Below are 21,428 nucleotides of genomic sequence, written 5' to 3' on the forward strand. Positions count from 1 at the left end.
ATTTCCTATAATCAGCAATTTTTTAGCTTGGAACAGGGAAGTTCATCCCAAGTGCAGACAAGGTGAGCAACTTTTCAAACTTTCTACCCTTGAGCAAAATAATTTATTTAAAGTACATTCTATAAATCAATTATAAAACCAAATATAAATGTAATAAATTTCCATCATAACAAGACCATTGTATGATGACCTTGTATGAAGTCTGAGAAGGTTCAGCACCTTCCAGTATATTCCATTCTAGGAAGGAGAGCCAACAGGTCTTAATGTCAGCCTCTTCCCCCTCTCCCTCTCATTTTTTCCCTTCCCTTCCTTCTCTTCTCCTTGTATTTTTAAAACTCAAAAGAGGATAGAAAACAAAAAATATGGACATGGATCTCTAAAGTTTTCACGTCTATCTTAAATGGCAGGGCCCAGGATGGCTTTCCCCTGTTAGACAAGGGTTTTGTAATAGCAAGTTTGGAATTCTAGGTGAGCCCTGGCCCCTGCAGAGCCATATCTGCCCTTCAGGAGAGCCCCCAGGACGTCTTGCTCTCCTTTCACCTTGGCAGGAAAAGAGGGAGGCTTGTATTCTGTAGTAACACAACTCCTCTGGATATTTTATGGAAGCCTACCCGTGACATTCCTTTTTAATTCTGGCAAATTTAGAAGAGGGGTTAAAAACCCACAGGCAAAGCAACTCTACTGCTCTCATTCATGTGACCAATGGCAAGAGTTCAGGCATCCCCCATCCACATTTCCCAGGTGTGGACGTAAGTAAGGGCTGAACAGACACGACTTGTCAAGTGGCCCCTGGGGAGGTAGGTCACTTCAGTTCAGGGAGGCACAGAGAGACGCAGGAATCACACTGGGCCAGGCCGTAGGGTTTGTTGTGCCAGCCTTGGGTGGGGGATGTGAGGAAGTAGTAATGCTGGAAGCAGGATAGGCACGGGCCTCAGAACGAACACCCAACACAAACCTCGAGTGCTCCTAGCCCCAGGAACTCGCGAGAATCCAGGTCCCATCACGTTTCTGTTCTCTTGTCAGAGGCCCAGAGGCTTTCGTGTCGATTCAACTAGAGAAGGTGGGGCTGCGAGATGCGATGCTGACCGCCTTCCTCCTCCGGAAATCATCAGCAGGGGACAAGATACAGAACCCCGTGAGTGTTCCAGGAGGAACTATAAAAGCCCCTAGCTGGCTCTTGCACCTCTCAGAATAGCCAACTTCTCCACATGGTGTCGATGGCTTCTGGTTTGGATAGGACGATTGAAATTATAAAGAATTAAAATGTTTCAGTAAAAACTGGAAAAGGCCATTGAAATGCATTGTAATATGGTTTCTTTCTTTTTCTTCTTCTTCTCTCTCTCTCTTTCTCTCTCTTTTTTAAAATTTATTTTTAAGTGGAATCATTAGGAAATACAGAGTTACAAAGTTGTTCATGATTGAGTTTCAGTTGTACAATGTTCTAAACTTAATGGATCCCTTTTAATTAGTAATTCTCAAAAAGGCATTGATCAAGTCAAAAACACAACTGCTCATTTAATGGCCTTCCAGGAACATTCAACACCTATCCTATTAGAAAAGAGATTAGTCATGTCAGGGTTGTGAAGGTCTAGGATTTTACCTACTTCTCAGCTCCTGAGTTAAGCTGTCACTGTTCTGTGGATGATGGCAGCATAGTCCAGACTCCTGGCTCAGGACTAAACCTGATTGTTTACAGCAGAGTGAATTGCTACTGCCCTATAATACTGATTGCCTCAAAGGCAACATGAAGGATCTCAGGGCCCTTGGTGGGGTTGAATAACTTCTTGTAAAGCAAGACTTTTCTTTTCCTGGAGGGAGAGTGCAACCCAAACCCAGGACTCTCTGCAAACAGCACCCAAGAAGCCCACGTGCAGAGTTGGTCTGGGTCCTACCTTCTGGGCATGCCCAAGAGTCTGTGTAGGAGAAGGAGAGACCCAGGGACTTGAATTCCCAACAAGGGGAACTTTAGGAGGAATAACTCAATAATGCTTGAAGTTGGCATTGAGTTGGCAGTCAGGCTGGGAAGTTCTGACTGCCAACCATCATTCTCTTTTACCACAGGACGAAATTGGGAAAATCAAGAGAGATGTGATAATTGAATATTGTCAGAAGTAAGTAGAGTGATGTGACCCACACAAGCTGCTTTCCCTGGCCCTGAATTCAATAATAAAATTTTACTTAATAAATACTGTAGAAATCCAACATGTCAGCGAGATTATGTTTAAACAAGTCCCAGACCTATTGGTTAAGACCAAATGTATTCTCCACCAATTCACAGAGAAGCAATGGAAGCAGAGACCAGGCATTTCTGTGCCAGATGCATGGCTCAGTGGTAGAGCCCCTGCCATTTTTAGCCATGGTGCGCACAAGACTGACATAGTGGGGTGTGGTGCTCACACACTCAGCTGTGGCACTCTCCAAGTTTTTCCCTCCTTCAGTTTTGTGGTGCTTGCACACTTGCTGACTGGGGTCTCGAATTCTGTGTTGAGAAATAGTTACAGTTGTGGAGTTTGCTCAGGGCTGCTTCAGTGTTTGGACACTTACTCACCCCAGGCCACACTTCCAAACCATGGCATTCATCTTTCATTGAGGTGCCCCTGGAGATTATGCACTTGTGGGACACCGAGGACTTGAATTTGTGACCATATGCTTGCAAGGCAGGTGCTCTGAGCACCGTGTGCTATTTCTCTAGGTCCCTAGAATCTCTTGTTGTTGAGGCACTACCAAATGGTATTTGGGGACTACTCCTGGATTGGTGCTTAGGGGTCATTCCCTGGCAATGCTCAGGGGACCATCCAGTCCTAGGAATCAAACCTGGGCCCATATGCAAAACATAAGCACTAGCCCTTTGAACTTGCTCCCTGGCCATGTATTCTCTTTGGAAAGTCTTCCCGTGGAGTAGATGGGGAAAACTTTGTGAGAGATGGAATGAACCGTTTGGAGTCCCTTTCAAAGCACCTTATCTTCTGACTCTGCAGATTAACCCACCGTATGTCTCACCATGCACTTCGAGGTCAAATCCTGGTGTACTGCAACAGCCTGAGAGCCCTGCTGGCCGATTTCCCTGCTGTTAGGGACACCTTCTTCATGATGGGGCACCCACAAGAGAAAAAGGCATTGGGGGACTCCACGGAGGGATTTGAGGCTAACCCCAGGTAGGTAATTTCCCTGTTAGCTGCCCTCCCTGGTGTTACTTCATCCCAGGGGAGAGAGCTAAAGTAAGACTGGGATGAAAATCTTGTTCTCTCTTTCTTCTGTATTTGACCTTGAGCTTCTTTGGGTCCTAAAGAGCAAAAGGGAACATTAATGCTCCCAGAATAAGAGCACCTTTGTACTTGAACCTAGAAGGCGTTCTTTGTCTAGGGTCTGTGGGGCTGCTTTTTCAGTTTATGAAGAGCTGTTTCCCTGAGAGCCCAGGGATATTCATCAGTCATGCCCTTCAACCATAAGCCAGCACCTAAAAAAAAAAAAAAAGCAAACAAATTACTAAGCTTGACCTTGAGCTGTCCTGGCTTCAGATCATTTACTTGGTAGAGAAGAAGAAATATTCAGTGGGGGTGGGAAATGGTACATCCGTGCCCAAGATAAGTCAGTGCCCTATATTTGTCTCATAGGAGAAAAAAAGAGAGAGAGGCCTCGTGATATGCAGTGATTAGAGCAAAGCTGCTTCCATACTTCCTTCTCAGGCTTCATTCCACTTTCCAAATGTTCTTCACTCAGCCCATTAGTGTTCACTCACCTGCTTGCCTTTGCATTCAGTGGCCAGTTCTTAAAAAAAGAAAGTAATAAGGGAACGTTACATATTACTGTGGTCTCTAGGGAGAAGTAAAACAATCCCATGGGGTGAACTTATCTGAATTTTTCCTTTGCCTTCTTACAGCATGAAGCTGAGTACTGAATACCAGTAGGACTGTTAATATGATCAGAAAATAGAGGGAAGGGGCTTGAGGGACCTTGAAAGTAATCTGGACAAGAAAGACAAAAGGGAGGAGTGAGTGAGGAAGAATGACCATTCTTGCATCAGACACCCTTGCTTACTTGCTCCTTCATGTGGCCCCTATAGTCCAGTGCTTTTGTAATCACGAAGAAGATCCACAGCTCCTTGAGGGCCAACCAGCAAAGTCACTCAGTGACAGGTAGAAAAAGAGCTTCATTGGCAACAAGTCAGCAGATTAGAGATGGCAGATTCACGTCCCCTCTTCCACCCCCCCCCCCCCCAAATCTTGCCAGTCACAGGAAAGTTTTATAGGGATAGAAAGAGCAGGGAAACATGTATTCAGGAAGGGTGGGTGGCAGAATGATCAATAACTTCCTCCCTGGGCTGATCCCTGAAGACACACTTCCAGTGTAACGGCAGATGGAGTTCTGATGGAAGCTTCCAGCCTCTAATCCTGTAGAACAAGATAAGGGGGATTTTCTAGACATTGTCAGCTCTCCCTGCCCAAGCAGAGTTTCTGGTGCTGATACTGAATTCAGCTCTTCATTTCTTTAGACTTGTCTCACGTTCTCAGTACCAGGCTCTTGGTTGCATGCTGATTAACAAAGGTGAATAAGCCTTTCAGTTCAGCAACATGTGCAGTGTAGTAAATGTTTGTCTCTGTAGATGAACAAATCACTCCAAAAATTTCAAATATTATGAGTTTGTGGAAGCAAAAAAAGGGTGTTTCTAACTGAGGGACTGGGGGTGGGTGGGGAGGGTCATGAGGCATTTAAAGATGAGATAACAAAGAAGCTGGCATTCACCTAGAAGACAGGAACGAAAAAACGGTTCATAAAAGGCCAGAGTAGTAGTTCACAGCAGCCATCGGTCCCCCCCCCCCCAAGTTTCCTCCAACTGATGAAATAAGTAATACCAATTAAAGATTGAAAGTTGAAATCTTGGGTCACAGTTAACTCAATGAACTGGAGCACGTGCTTTGCATTTAGGAGGCCCAGATCTGATCCCCGGTACCACACGTTTCACTGAGCACTATCAGGAGCAACCCTCAGTACTGAATTGGAAGTTGCTCCTGAGAACTGCTGGGTATGGTCCCCAACAAAACACAAACAAGAAAAACGTTGATAGGACCTGAATGGTAGGACAGTGGGTAGGTGTTTGCCTTGTACACAGCTGATCTGAGTTCCATTGCTGGCATCCCATATAACCCCTAAGCACTACCAGGAGTGATCCCTGAGCAGACAGCCAGGAAAAACCCGGAGCATTGCTGAATGTGGCCCAAATACAAGCAAAAGAAAGAAAGGAGTTGAGTTCTTAACTCTTCACTAATTACTGACTGTGAAAACAGTGACTAGTCCTGCTGATTCCTGAAAAGTGTCCAATTGATGAGAAGTGTTGCTCAGTTTCCTGAGTTCAGTCAGTTTAACTTCAGTATTCACATCATAGAAGACTGGATTTGAGAAAGGAGAGGCACTGATGCCTTCATCAGCTAACTGTCTTGTGGAAGGGTTTGGCTGGATTATGGTTGCTTGATGGGACTGAAGAGCATCTCTCTAACACACAAACAGGCCTTGCATATTTCTCTAAGGCTTCCTAGTTACATGATCTCACTCACCCACTAGCCAACACAACTATTTATAAACCCAATCTCCATTTAGCATCAAAAAGTTGTTTCCAGAAGTCTAACCTCCAGCTTATTACGTTTGTGCTCAGGATAAAATGTATTTGGAAAGTCTAATTTTGTTCCTGAACTGTTTTATTTGCAGCAACCAAATAAAGAAAGCAGGAAGTAGAAGTGGGACGGTGTGTGTATGTGCGGAGCGAGGAGGAGGGGCAGGAGGGAAGATGTAGGGAGGCAGGGAATCTTTTCGACTAGCTGGTCTTGGTCTAGTTCTTTATTTTTTGTGTAGGTGGAAAAACAGTCATTTAAGGTGGAGAGTCCAGACCCCTAAATCATCCAGTAAGTTAATGTGTGATAATTTCAGGGTAAGACTTTGGGCCAGGAAAGTGTGAGCAAAGTGAGGGCCCACCCAGAGCTCAAAGCAGGCAGCCAGGCACTGCAGGAGCTGGAGTTGACCCAAATCGAGGGTTCCTCCTCCACATCACCTCCTGCTCTCTAAGCTCTGTAGGGTTCTACACACCTCTCCAACTCCCATAAACTGAATCATAGAGAAAGAAACTTCTGTCTACCATGAAAATTTGGAAGTGGTACCACAGAAAAATTCTTTCTAAGGCCAAAGTCCTTGAACTGACTATTAATAAAAATTGAACTTCAGCCACAGGAAGGGGTAATAGAGAGAGTCATGCGTTCTGAGTTTGGATATTGAGACATTCCCCAGCTCAGTTATGTGCAGTCTCAGGCAAAGTATTTCCCTCCCATCTCTGATCCCCATCTCTTCCTCATAGTGTATGAAGAAATTGAAACAGCACTCTGAAGTTCCACATGCTATGCTTCTTAGTGCTTGTATATCTACAGTTTGATTCCAATGAATTGGGAACAGGGGGAAGAAAGTGCTGAGAAAGGAATTCCTGGGAAAGGGTCACTGAAGAGTGTTCATGAAATGATCCATAGAAATTATCCCAAGCGAAGGTTAACTAGAGACTAAAGGGTAGAGCGGGGGAAAACGGGTCATGGAAAACAGGTGGTTCTCCTCATTCTTAAAATTAGGAGTTTCAATATACCCAGGGTAGGAAATAAGCTTAATTTATAGTGTCAGTTCCAACAATGCGCTAGTGCCCTGAAGAGGACTCTGAGACATCCCAAACTTGTGAGAATGTTACATGTGATGACAATCTGCCATGGTCAAGGAAAGAGGGAGCAGGGTTTCTCTGCTCTGCACTTGCCATCCTCCACTAGGAAGAGCATGAAACTGGAAGATATCTAAGTGTAGGCTTTGTACACAGGAGGCCTGGTCTCCATCCAGAGTACCCGTGGTACCCACGCAGCGTTAGGAGTAGCCCCAGGGTGGTGGCCCCAAAACCAAAGGGGGAAAAGATAAAATCAACTTGAGGGGCCAGAGAGATAGTACTTTGGGTAAGGTGCATGCCTTGTACTTGGCCAACCCAGATTCTAATCTAGGCACCTCATATGGTCCCCTGAGCACCACCAGTAGTGATTTCTGAGTGATGAGCTAAGAGTAAGGCCTGAACACTGCAGGATGTGGCCCCAAAGCATAAAAAAACCCAAAATCCAAAATCAAATAAAATCAGAAGATGCTATAAATCCTGACAAGGCCATAGAGCACTGTGTCTAGTTTAAGCAGGGAACTGTCCCTCAACCTATCTAGCATGAGGAGCCCAGAGGAACTCTCCTTTCGAGAAGTTTTCAGGGACTCCACATCTATCACAGTTTCAGAAAGAACTAGAAACTAGAAGGATACTATACTCCATTCAGGCAATACAGAGAAGACAGTAATGTTAAGTGCATGCTGACCAGACCATGTGGCATGCTATAGCTTTCAAGGCTAGCATTTTCCATGGCCAGGACAGCCCCATAGCAGACTGCGGAGTTTTGGCAAGTGAGGTAGAGCCTGGATCTTGGCCACTGTTAGACACCTGAGGGCACAGCTTGAACAACTGTACATGGCAGTCATGATTCCAGGCTCCTAATAGCAATGGATTTGACATAGTTCTTATCCTCCATGAAAGAGGAAGGAGATAAGGAGAGTACATGTGACAGTGAATAACTGTATAATCAAAGTGCCCACCAGGATATACTCATTGTTTTTTGAAAACCTTGGTGGGGTGGCAATAAAGAAGCAAACCTCAGGGAAGAAGGGGCGCCTAACCTGGGTGTTGAAGAGGACTGGTTTTTCAGGTGTGCAAGAGAAAGTTTAGTCTAACCTGGGAAGTCTTCATGTGCTCATGCACTGTGTGGTGAGACAGAGTGGACTTCTGAGTGGTTTCTTCCCAGGTCATGAGAGGAGCTCCAGGAAGTAGAATGGAGAGAGTGATGGGCATGAACGGAGCCTGGGCTTTGTTGTTCAACAGACAGGGTGGTTGTTGGTCCTAACCACAGAGAATGATGCAAATGCCATAGACAGGAGGTGAGATAAGCATGGTGCTGGTTTCATGCAGGGCTACAGAGGAGCAGACTGGGCTGTCACCTGAGTCTCCAGAGTGGGTAGGTCAGAAGACAGCAGCACCATTCTTCACAGATGGGTTCAATTCCCTTTTGGAAGACACACAAAATGTTCTGAAGATGGTGGTAAAGGTTATATTTTGTGAATACACTTCGTGACACAGATTCGTACACTGCAGAATGATTGGGGGGGGGGTGTTTATTTGGAGGCCATACCTGGTAGTGCTCAGGACTTAATACTGGCTCTGTGCTCAGGGATCACTCTTTGCAGTGCTTGAGGGACCATATGTGGTGCTGAGGAAAAAACTGGGGTTGGCAATACAAAACAAAACAAAACTGGGGTTGGCCACATGCAAGGCAAGCCCCTTGTCTGCTACTTTCTCTCCCCAACCCAGGATTTGTGTGAGTGTGTGTGTGTGTGTGTGTATGTGTGTGTGTGTTGGGGGTTGAGGGGAGTTCTCAAGTAGTTCTCAGGGACTCCATCAGTGATTCTTTGCTAAATATGCCTTTGGTTCAACACAAGGGCCTGAGGACATGATGATGTTTGGACTCTGCAAGTGCTGGAAATACCCAAACCACCCAATGGTGCTGGGTGTCTCCAAGACTACACCCAGAGATCCTCAGGTCAGGCACATGCTGGGTATATATTCTTCCCACTGTATATCTCCCAGCCCAAGAATGTACATGTTGACTCATAATTTTTAATGGAGGGAGAAAGGATGGCAGTACCACTGAGAGGAAGAGATCTGGAGAAGGAGGTGATGAATTACAGCTTAGAAACCTCAGCTATGAATTTCTGCCATTCATCTCCCCACAAGTCTCAGATGTTTCTTACTCCATTCGTTCACTGAGCCTGCCTAGACATTCTTCATCCTGCCCTTCTGTGAGAGGAAAGAGCCTCAAGGCAAAGGAGCTCTTCATCAGTATTCCAGATGTGCTGCTCTGGTGTAAAGGGAGGAGGTAAAGGAGCAGAGAGAGGGGATGCAGGGGACTCAGTTACAGAGTCACAGCAGATCTGTTCTTAGGCAGTGGGTATAAGGCTTCAAGAAGACTTGGCATCCGTGGAGAAAGGACACGGGCATGAGAGCAGATCAAAGCTGAAAGCAGAAGGATTGTCCCAGAGTGACACAGCACTGGCTGGAAACCATTTCCTTGTTGTATCAGTGTGAATGAATGTGTGACTTCCTCCAGCTGTGCTCACAGCATGAGCTAGAAGCAGAAAGCAAAATAGTGGAGGAATCGAGAATTGGGGGTGGGGAGGGGATTAGTAGGTGGGTTACAAGTTCAAAGCAGCAAAGAATCAAAGGTTCTGGTGACAATCATCCATGGGCTTAACTGGAACCTAGCCAGGGAAGGGAGGAAGTAAGATCAGAAGGGGACTGACAGATGGAAGGGAAAGCAGAGGGCGGCATGACACCAGGGAGCATATTTTGTGGGGAAGAGATGAGTGAGGAAACAGAAGGCATGGAAGGTGGAGTTGGCAACATGGGAGGGGGGGAAGGTCCACCATCCTTGGAGGAAGCATCATTCCAGGTGGTGGTTGGGTCTGGCTTGGGGCCAGGGTTTGGGCAGCTGAAGGAAGAGGCAAGTGATGAGGGATGCTTCTGAGCTTGTGAATGAACTGTCAGACCAGAAAGAGGCTGAACCAGCCCAAGGGGAAGAGACTCTCATAGGGCTCAGACCCCACTCTCCCTCTACCCTGAGCACCCAATGCTTTGAGCTGCTGCCTCCTCTCCTTCCATAGCTGAGGCCACTCTGGGCAGGCAGGGATGGAAGTGGCAGCTGAGAGTGAGTGAGTGGACAGGGCAAGACACACAAGGCTCCTGCAACTCTGGAGATGCCTATCAGAGGCCAAGGACAGGGCTCTACCAGGCTGCTGCCAGCATCAAGACCCGCTGGGCCCTGTGCACAGATGCAGGCCTGTGACTTCATGCTTTTCACATTTAGTATATCTTGGAGGCACCTTCCAACACCCTGGGCAGAATAGTAAGGGATAAGAATGGATGCAAGTGATTTTTATCTGTTCCTTAGCAAGACAGTCTGACTTGGTAGTTGCTAAAATCAAATAAACTCTCCAAAGACATCCCAAGCTTTGTTTCTGAGTGCCAACTGACCTGAGGGTGGAGGGAGACAGGGAGAGGTAAAAGTGGCTCAAGGTCAGTGATTCCCTTTATAAACAGAGTTTCAATGACTTCACAAGACTCTTATTCAGAATGAATTCCATTTTACTTAAGTAAAGAAGGACCATCAGATCCTCAGCCAGAGACTCAGATATAAGACCGGCCATTCAAAAAATACCCTTAGGGGCTGGAGCGATAGTACAGCTGGTAGGGCATTTGCCTTGCTTACAGCCGACCCAGGTTCAATTCCCGGCATCCCATATGGTTCCCCAAGCATCCCCAGGAGTAATTCCTGAGTGCAAAGCCAGGAGTAACCCCTGAGCATCGCTGGGTGTGACCCACAAAGCAAAAAAAAAAAAAAAGAAATAAAAATACCCCTAGACAGCGAGATCCCAACATATTGAGATCATTACTAGAGACATTAGAAGGACAACTAAGGATAATGTGAGAAGATAATAGAACTGGGCCTGAACTGAAGGAGAGGTAGAAGCATCCAACTTTCAGCTGATGTGTGTCAAACTGTCACCCTGAGGGAAATGAGGGCTGAGCATGCGGATTCAGGAGCCATTGGTACTTGGATGGGAACCGTGGCCAGAAAAGTGACTAAAATCTTCCAGAACCAGGGGAGAGTAGAGAGAACACGCAAAGTGCTCAGGTGAAGCCCAGGCTCCATGGGTGGGTCCGTGATGGGGATTTAATACCCACAGGCACACTTCCATCTGTTGTCCAGTCTAGCACGAAAGACAAGCCTGAGGTAGCTCTGGTCTCTGGCCTTTCTCAGACTTTCAATTCTAGCACATCCCCTCATCCACACACTCAGATCCCTACTTCTTAACACATTACCTAGTCCTACATGCCTCTCTCCTGGGCCGTGAAACTCCTCAGCATCAGCCACGTTTGTCATTACTATAGAGATAGTAACAAACTTAGTAGAGCTCCTCTATAAAATTCTAGAAAAATTCCTCCTTTATTTTCCCTTACATCACTTCTTACACCAATCCTCTGAGTTATGTTTATCCCAACTTAATGGATGAAAATACACAGAGCATAGTTTGTCTGAGATCATACAGCAGTAGTTGATGGATCTCAGAATCAGGTTCTCTGAGGCCAAATTCCATACCAGTTAACACACCATTTTCCACACATTTCATTGGACTTGACAGCATAGAATCTGTTCAGATAGAAACTTTTCCCATGTGAAGATAATTGAAAGATCAAGAGCTTCCATTTGTATGAAGGTTTAAAAAAAACAATAAAATACCCAAATGATAAGCATTTAATGGTATACCCATTTGTGAAAAAAACTACAGAGAAAAGCCAGCAATGACCAGTGTTCAAGATGGTGGTTCCTCTCAGGGTCTCCAGGGGAGATATGGAGATAGGAAAGAAATGGTAACTGACATATTTCTCAGGATCATAGTGAGCACATGGGCTGAGGGGAATCCTTTACATGTTGACATTGACAGTGGTGCTGCAATTGACGTTAATTAAACCCCACTCATGTATGAGCCACCTGTGCTACACACCCGCATCAATGTACTTAATAAATGTGGATGCTGTTTGATATAAACCTAGACTCAAAGACAGTTACATGACTGCCTGAGTTATGATGTTTGTGGGAGAGAGGAATAAGGAAGGGGAGAAAGTGAAGCTGGGGCTGGAACGATAGCATAGTGGGTAGAGCATTTGCCTTGTACAAGACCATCCCAACATCCCACATGGTCCCCTAAGCACCGCCAGGAGTAATTCCTGAGTGCATGAGCCAGGAGTAACCCCTGTGCATCACTGCATGTAACCCCAAAAAAGGAAAGAAAGAAAGAAAGAAAGAAAGAAAGAAAGAAAGAAAGAGAGAGAGAGAGAGAGAGAGGGAAGGAGGGAGGGGGGAAGGAAGGAAGGAAGGAAGGAAGGAAGGAAGGAAGGAAGGAAGGAAGGAAGGAAGGAAGGAAGGAAGGAAGGAAGGAAAGCTGACCAGACTGTGAAGCCCACAGCGAGTAGTATGGTTAGGAGAGACGGCCTCAGGCACATGTCTTTGGAGTCTGGATTCTAGAACTGGAGAGACTTCGAGACTGAGTAGACAAGCTCCACCTAACTTCCCAAGGCCTCCGTTTCCTCTTCGGTAAAACAGAAAGAAGTAGGCACACCTCAGGCTGCTGAAAGAGTGAAGTGAGGAGTTACGTGATATCCAGAATGGCGAGGTCACCTACTTTGTGCCCTTCCTCTCCACATCTTCCGTCCCGCTGCATGCCCACACCTTCCTCTTCCTACAGCTGAGGTGAACCCTGGTTGGCTGGCCTGTCCTCAGTGCAGATATTTATAACAGTGGCCACCTGTGAGGCGCCTCTGCCAGGCCTGTGGCCTGGGGCTAGGAGGCCAGCCTGTGGGCCACCAGAATCCGGTCTGGGCTCCGGCTGTGGCTAGAGGGAGGAGGTATAAATAGTCACTGCTCCCCCACCTCCTATTTGAAGAGGAAAACTGTGCTACCCGCACTGTCTTCTCATCTACAGGAGTTTTCAGCCCCGACCACGATGTTTGCTGTCTGCTGACGGGAACGTTTTCCTCAATTTATGGTTCATACCTCATCCTTCCGAAGTGCTGGTTATGTTCAAAACTCTGCCAGAAAAGGTTTGTCAAGTTTGATGTGTGCCAAAATGGAAGCAGGCTGAGTTTGGGGTGTGTGTTTTCTGATGTCTCACAGGTACACATATCCATTTTAGAAGTTGTCTTTTTTCCCCCTCTTTTCTAAGGACATCTAAGACTAAACTCTTCTCACAGCACCTATTCATAGCTTTGCCTGCTTCGTTAGCATTTCTTTTGGGCATCTTGAATTCTGTTTCTCCATAGGCATTGCTAAACACTAATTTGAACTTCTGACATTCCTAATAAATTCTGTTTCCTTCCAAGCCCTTCAAGAAATCCCCACCATGAGGCCCTTAAAGCTAATGACACATAGTTGAGATCACACTTAATGAAATAATCAACTGGTGAGTTGAGGGATGATTCCAAACGCCAAACTTACTGATAGAAAAAAAAATAATGAGGCATGGAGGTGGTGGAGGTCATGGAATATCTTCATTTTCCAGTTAACAAATATTATTACATACATAATTTAATTTGATCCATTAAAAAAGGGGAATTTAGAGACCCCGGAGTTATAGTATAGCCTGTATGACATTTTGTCTTGCACATGGGCGATCTGGGTTCAATTCCTGGCATCCCATAATGGTCCACAAGAACCACCAGGAGTGATTCCTGAGTGCAGAGACAGTAGTAAGCCCTAAGCAATGCTGAGTGTGGCCCCCAAACCAAAAAGTAAATAAATAAAGGGGGATTTAACCCTGGTGATCCCTGACACCACAGGGCCCCAAGCACCTCTGCCCTCTCAAACTCTGCCACTGAACTGCCAGGCCCAGTTAGCTGAGAATTTCCCAAAGAGATCCTAAGCACTACTTGGAGGGGGTGGGGGAGGTCACAACCCTTCAAAAGGGATTTAAATTCACTTTCATTATCAGATGCAAGAATAAAAAAGTCATAGTTCCACATTTTTATGGATACTTTTAGTAAATATTTTCTACAGTAAAATATACTTGAAATACCAAAGACTGTCTTAAAATTTTGTCTCATTTTGGAAACCCCATACCTCTGCGTTGCTTTCTCTAACATTTTCCTTTAGAAACACTTGGAACTCGAAATTAGAGGGTGTCATTATTTGCTTCTTTGAAGATGCATTTTTGAAAAGTGTATGAAATATTCAAATCTACTAGCACATAAAAAAATGTGTCTTTTGGAGCTTTATACTGTTGATAAATACGTACTCTTGGGAATGAAGCATTTAAGTTAAGAAAAATGTTAAAGCACTTGTCATGATAAAGAACAGAAAAAAAACAAACATTTAAATGCTTTTATAAAGCACTCAAATGTTTTCTAAACTAAAACTTTGAAAATGACAATTTGGGAACATTCTGATTTTTCTGTGAAAAGTAAAACAGATTTCTCACCCTTTCCTCTTTTTTTACCAGTTTTGTTTTTTGCAAGGGGGGTGTTGGAGGGGGATCATGGAGGGGGGGGAAGTAAGCTATCAAATAACATCTGTACCAAGTGTCCTACAGGAGGAATTTGACATATATACATTGTGAAATGTTTTCCATGGGTAACACATCCATCACCTCCGTTGCCTCAAAATTAACTGTGTGTATATATGTGTTAAGAATACTCACTTCAAAGTATACGATATATTAGTATTAACTATAGGCAATATATTAGATCACAAAACTTTTTAATGTAACTGAAATATTATAAAAACTTTTAATCTTGTACTAAAACTTTGTACTTTTAATCTTGTAACTAAAACTTTGTAATTTTGAACCATCTTTTCCCCAGTTTCTCTCAACTCTCTGGCAGCTATTTTGCTATGAGTTTGGCTTTCTGATTTTAAATTCCACATGTGAGTGAGATCATACCACATGTGCATTTCTCTGCCTGGATTCTTCCCTTTCTTTCTTTCTTTCTTTCTTTCTTTCTTTCTTTCTTTCTTTCTTTCTTTCTTTCTTTCTTTCTCCCTTCCTTCCTTCCTTCCTTCCTTCCTTCCTTCCTTTCTTCCTTTCTTCCTTTCTGTTTTTGTGACACATCTCATGGTGCTTAGGACTTATTCCCAGCTCTGCGCCCAAGGATCACTCCTAACAATACTTGGTGGAGAACACGTTGGATACTGGGAATGGAACCCAGGGCTGCCACATGCAAAGCAAGCACTCTACTCATTGCACCCTCCCTTTAGCCCCTTCCTGAATGATTTAGCTTAGTAAAATGACTCAGGGTCAATTGTATTGTCCTGTCACTATCACTGTCCTCCCATTGTTCATCAATTTGCTCGAGTGGGCCCAGTAACATTGTGAGACTTGTTACTGCGTTTGGCATATCGAATGCATCATGGGTAGCTTACCAGGATTTGCCGTGCCAGAGAGATACTCTCGGTAGCTTGCCGGGCTCTCCAAGAGGGGTGGAGGAATCGAACTGGTCAGCCGTGTCAGCTGTGTGCAAGGCAAACGCCCTACCCGCTGTGCTATCGCTCCAGCCCACATGGTGTGTGTCACATCCATGTATGTCCTGTGTGGGATTTCACATGAACATGTGAGACAGGTAATGTAATGTGATATCACATGTGAGGGTGTGATGTCACACAAATGTGGTGTGCTGCATGTAATGTCACATGTGTGTCATGTTCTATCACATGAGTGATGTTACATAGCATACGTATGTGGTGTGGTGTCACATGTGTCACATGTGAGACATCATGTGAGTGCTGGGCATGTGGTGCTGTCACGCTGAGATGCTGCTTGTGCATCTGTGTGTGCTGGGCATGGTTCTAGACACTCTTCCCATGGGCCCCATCATGGCACGATGGTGGTATAGTGGTGTATTGTCATAAATGACATTTTCTTCTCTCTTACGGTTGAAAATGTGTGTGTTGGCCTGGAGAGTGCAGCAGATAGAACACTTACCTTGCATACAACTGATTTCAGTTTGATCCCAGAGCTGCATAAGGTGCACTAAGCACTGTTAGATTGCTCCCTGAACATAGAGCCAGGAGTAATCTCTGAGAACAGCCAGATATGGCCAAACTACCATCCCCACAGTAAAAAAGAAAGAACATGTCTGTATGTGTGTATACATAGGGGGAGGGGAGGTATGTGTGATATTTTCTTCATCCTTTCATCAGTCCCTGGGATACTTAGGTTATCTACCTGTCTTCAATATTGTGAATAAGATCCAAGTGAACATTGAAGTGCAGAGAATCTCCTGGAAATGCTGATTATATTCCATTCTATATACACCCAGAAGTGGGATTGCTGGATCATGTGGTAATAGTAGACATAAAAGAAGGAACTTTCACCTCTGTCTTAAACTTGAAAGACAAAAGTGATCAGTTAGCCTTTTCTAGTAAGTTGGTCAACCAGGCCCTGTGAGATTTCAAGAGAAACTGTTATATTCCCATAAAGAATGAAGAGAACCTGACTGTAAATCAGGACGAGCCTCTGGAGCAGGTGTGAGGAACGCCTGGATGTGGACTGTAGAAAGCCCTGGAAATCATGTGGTCTGTCTCTGTGCATGAAGGGATTCGCATGCATGTTTCTTATTGACTGACTGTGACCCATTTGCACGTATTGTACAACCTAAAAATTATTATTATGACCTACAAATGTCATAAATATCCAAATGATCTTTGGCAGAAGAAAGTTTAACCACCCCTGCCCACCCTCCATTTATCCCAGTCCTGACAATATGTGACCTAAAGGCCGTGTCCCCACCAAAAGGTCATAACATCACGACCAGACTTGGGGGCCCAAGGGCAGGGCTTGGTGCCACTCCCATATCCTATGCCCTGTTCTCCTGCATTGGGTTATTATACTCTTTGGGATGGGCCCACATCCCTGTTTCTCTGATGTATGGAAAGAAATGTCCTTTTCCTCGGGGGGAAAAAAAGTCTGTCATATGAAGTCACTCTCTTGTCATGTGAGACCTGTCCTCTCACCATGATGTTCCAGGATCTATCCCATCTCTTAGCTCTGGGTACAAGAGTCGGGCTCTCATTTTACCCTCTGATTTACAAATTCTCCATATACATGTAATTAAATTTGATCTGTTTCCTTTAATTCTCTGAATGGTGTAAATTTTTTTGCTCTACTAGTCCAAGAAGGACCTCAGGGTGTCAAAGAAAATTTCCTCTATACCCCTATAGACCAACCACAAAAGAAAGATTAAAAGACCTGAAACTAAAGCTTCTAGAAAAGAGGGGAAAAGCTCCTTAGCATTTATCTTGGCAGTAATATTTTAAATAATACACACATATCACTGTCACTGTCCTCCCATTGTTCTTCGATTTGCTCAAGCGGGCCCAGTAACATCTCCATCGTGAGACTTGTTGTTACTGTGTTTGGCATATTGAATACATCACGGATAGCTTGCCAGACTTTGCAGTGCAGGCAAGATACTCTCAGTAGCTTGCGGGCTCTCCGAGAGGGGCGGAGGAATTGAACCCTGCTCAGCCGGGCCGGCTGTGCGCAAGGCAAATGCCCTACCACTGTGCTATCGTTCCGGCCCAATACACACATACAAGAAAACATATAAATCACATAATATATATGTTACATTTATAATAAAAATGATATGTTACATATATAACAAAACACATACATATATATGTATCAAACAAATGAGATCTTATAAAACTAAAAAGGCTTTGCACAGCAAAAGAAACAACAGGAAAAATGAACAGGCAACCTACACAGCAGGACAAACTATTTGCTAAACATATGACATGAGGGTAGTGCCTAAAATTTTTAAGAAATTCATACAGTGTGATAGCTAGGGGAAAATATCTGACTTTAAAATGAACAAAGAACCTCAACAGACATTTTTCCAAGGAAGACAAACAAATGTTCAATAAGAACACAAAAAGGATCTCATCATGGCTATCAAGGAAATACAAATCACAGTGAGATATTATCACACAGTCGTCAGGCTGTTATCGTCAAGACCAATGGGAGCAAATATAGGGAAAGCTGTGGAGAAAGGGAAACATTTTTCTCTGTGGATAGGAATGTAAATTGATGCTACCATTAGGGAAAACAATATGACATTTCCTGAAAGACTTAAAATAAGAACAATCCCTTGTTCATTTAAGAATTCTCAAGTGCCTTTTAAAAAATATGTAAAGGAACTGGAGAAAGAGTACAGTGTGTAACGCACCTCATATTATCCCCTGGTCCCTTTCAGGAATGACCTCTGAGTTCAGAACCAGGAGTGAACTCCTGGTGTTGCCCCCAAACAAATAAATTTTCAAAAGTAAAAGCTAATTTAAGTGTTTAATATTCAAAAACACTATCTTCTGCAGTTAGAGCACAATATTTCACTTTTTCTTCACTTGAAGGTTAAGATTTAATATTGTTAGGGTCCACGATTTGAATACAAGACAACCATAAGGAATTAAAAAAGTTTATTAAAGAGAGTTATTACAGAGAGAGAGAGAGAGAGAGAGTTGTTACACACTGACCCTGCCCAGGGCTGCACCCCATAGAGAAATGGTCGGAGTATGACCCCCACCAACTAAGGTGAAGGGTTTAAGTAATCCCAAACAACATTGTTCTTTCTCTCTAACTTATCTGTAAACTGGTTAGTACTACCTGTGGGTCCACCTGTGTTCTACTCTTTCCATGCCTGGCCTACCACTATATTTCTTCTTTTTACTAATTGACAGGCACTATCTGCAAGCATTGTAAATTTTGTTCATTCTGTTTCTTTTCCCAAGATGTGGTCTTGGGTTCATGCCCAGCTCAGCTGTCAGTTACATAATCATACAGAATAGAAAATGGCTACTACCAACCAAAATGGCTGCACTTTGGTTCACGCCAAAAATGGCTATACTTTGGTTCTAACAATATTTAATGTTTGATGTTCAGTGAAATGTTTAAGCATTCATGAACATGTTAATCACATCAATAAATACCTATGTTTATAGATATTCATATTCTGTGCCTCAGAGCAATGCTGTCTGACTATGGGTCACTGCTAGGAATTCGTTTGCTTGTCATACAAACACATTTTGATGGGCGACTGGTCACAGTGATTTTCAACAAAGCCAATGTGTTGCCAAACATTTCCCCATCCCTCCCCACAGAAGATTCCTAATCCAACAGCAGAGAACACCTGCTGTTCTCTTTTTCTGCCATTATCTTGGTAATCACTATTCTGTATCTGTGAAAATGTTTACCCAAATATTCTTCCTTAAAGATGTTATTCCAAATCAATGCTTTCATATTTTATATGCTTCTTAGAAGCTTCTTAAAATTTACATCCTGGTATTAATTTCTCCTCAGGCAGCTTTTCAAGCCCTGAAGCTGACGCTGCAGCTGATGGCCGCTCTCCATGACATTGTAGCTTACCTTCTCAGTTTTGCCAAACTTGGAAATAGTCCAGCGTGTTTTGAATTTCCTCTAAGTCCCAGCTCTTCAAGAGGCGATTGGGGAGGAACTGATGGCATTGGTAAGTGATTAAAGGTGATCAAATCAGCTGAAATCCTGTGAAACTCCCTCCTCCATTACCAGACATATTGAGATATAATTGGAGATATAATTGGCACATGAAAATGTAAGCTGCTGAAGTATATATACAGTGTGATGATTTGTGAAATAATTCTCTTTCTAATTAATCACAATGAAGGTTCTTTCTGGTTTTGGGTTTTTTTTTTTTTGGCTTTTTGGGTCACACCTGGTGATGCACAGGGGTTACTCCTGGCTCTGCACTCAGGAATTACTCCTGGCGGTAGCTCAGGGGACTATATGGGATGCTGGAAATAGAACCTGGGTCGGCCGCGTGCAAGGCAAATGCCCTACCCACTGTGCTATCACTCTAGCCCCTACAATGAAGTTTTTAATACTTGGAAAGAGAGAACTAAAATACTTTCTCATGGGTGCCAGCAGTAAGAAGAGCAAAGGGAACATGCCATTAAATATTGTATTCAAATCAGCTGATTCTATATTGGCATATTGGCAGGTTAATCACAAAGTATCGGGGGGAGGAGAGACAGAGACAGAGATAGAGACAGAGACAGAGAGATACAGATAGGGATGGGGGACAGAGGATGTAAGGGTCTGCCACTTGGTTACTGGAAATTCGGCACTTCTTTCTCTGAGTAGCTATTCTATAAAATGAACAGTAATGCCTGTTTTATTTATTTGTTTTGGGGTCAGGAGCAGCAGTGATTAGTGGCTATTTCCAGCGAGTTATTCCAGGGTCACTGTCAGCAATACTCAGGGGACAGGGTTCAAACCTGGGCTTTCTGCATTCAAAGCCTACACTTAGCCCAATGAGCTATTCTCTCGGGCTCCCAATATCTGTTTTGGAGAGATGCCACATGGATTAAAATCTGTGAAAAATTCAAGAAGAATGGACAAACCTCATTAAATATTCCTTCTCTCTTCTTCCCTCACTAACCTTTGCAGAGCTAAGCATTTATTGTCAGGAAGTTGGCAGACAGCCCTCAGTTACCTAGTGGCCCTATAGTAAGAACACTGAGGCATCTGTGCCGTATGACTGGAGCTAGCCTGTGTACTCAACTCAGAATTAGATTCTAGGATAGATGCAATAGGTAACTTTGAGGAGCAGACAAGTTATTAAAATGGGTCATTCAGCAGCAGGAACATTGATCTTGCTATTTTAATCATCTGCCTACTGTCCAAATGATGTAATTAGTCATATAAATATTAAGCAACTTTTTTTTTTTTTGCCCTCCCGTTGATCGTCGATTTGCTCGAGCGGGCCCAGTAACGTCTCCATTGGAGACTTTGTTGTTACTGTGTCTGGCATATCAAATACTCTCAGTAGCTTGCCGGGCTCTCCGAGAGGGGCCGGAGGAATCGAACTCGGGTCGGCCATGTTGGCCGCTTGTAAGGCGAACGCCCTACCCGCTGTGCTATCGCTCCAGCCCATTAAGCAACTAATAACAATATATTATAACACAGCAGTCAAGGATTTTTCCTCCCAGTAAAATAAATAGTTTTACTTAGGACCTATGAGAGAGGAGAAAGAGTTACAGTAAATAAAGGAAGAGAAACTAAGAACCCTAAGTTGAGGTGTGGGTGATTCTGGAATGAGTGCCTTTGATTTTGTTCTGTTCTGTTTTTTAGTTATGGATTTTATTTATATGCTTGTTCATTTGGAGGCCCTCCCAAGCAGTGCTCAAGAGACTTTGGCTCAGTATCATCCTAATGATACTTAGCCAAGTGGGCTAGTGGTTGAATATGAAGGCCCAAGGATACTTTTCAAACTCTGAGTTGCTGGGGAGCCCCAGAGCCATACATGGCAATGCTTGGGGGCCCCCGGAACTGTTCCTGGCATGTTTGGGGGACCATGTGGTGCTGCATGCCTGGACCCTGGACTCTGTCAGCTAGAGTTTTAGAGAACAGAAGGAACCTATGTCCACCTACTGATCTTATATATAATCCTCATGCAATCTCTTCCTCTCTGGCAGTGCATGGAGGAAATGGTTGTGGGAGACCTTGCTTGTTTGCCAGGAAATTTGCACCAGGCTCAACACTGCAGCAGTTCAGACAGGTTCAGGCAGGAGTCTCAGAGAATTGGCGGGAGGGGGGAGGGATTCTGATAGCTGTATTTGAAGCAGCAGGGAGAGGCGGGGGAGGGAGGGGTGCTGCCTGAGCAGAAGGCTCAGAACTGTTGTAGAGCACACTTTCAACACACTAGCCAGTATTCAACATAAGCATCAAGAGGTCAGAGAAAT

General features: G+C 44.2%; 1 long non-coding RNA gene across 1 annotated transcript; it reads left to right on the forward strand.

Moving 5' to 3' along the window:
- Nucleotides 1-1,068: 1,068 nt before the first annotated feature.
- LOC130033357 (uncharacterized) lies at nucleotides 1,069-3,033 on the forward strand. Its single transcript, XR_008793963.1, has 3 exons — nucleotides 1,069-1,135; nucleotides 2,062-2,111; nucleotides 2,979-3,033. It is a non-coding gene; the product is annotated as an uncharacterized LOC130033357 (long non-coding RNA).
- The last annotated feature ends 18,395 nt before the right edge of the window (nucleotides 3,034-21,428 follow it).

This window comes from Sorex fumeus, unplaced genomic scaffold (genome assembly GCF_029834395.1).
Source record: "Sorex fumeus unplaced genomic scaffold, SorFum_2.1 ptg000054l, whole genome shotgun sequence".
In the NCBI taxonomy this organism is placed as follows: domain Eukaryota; kingdom Metazoa; phylum Chordata; class Mammalia; order Eulipotyphla; family Soricidae; genus Sorex; species Sorex fumeus.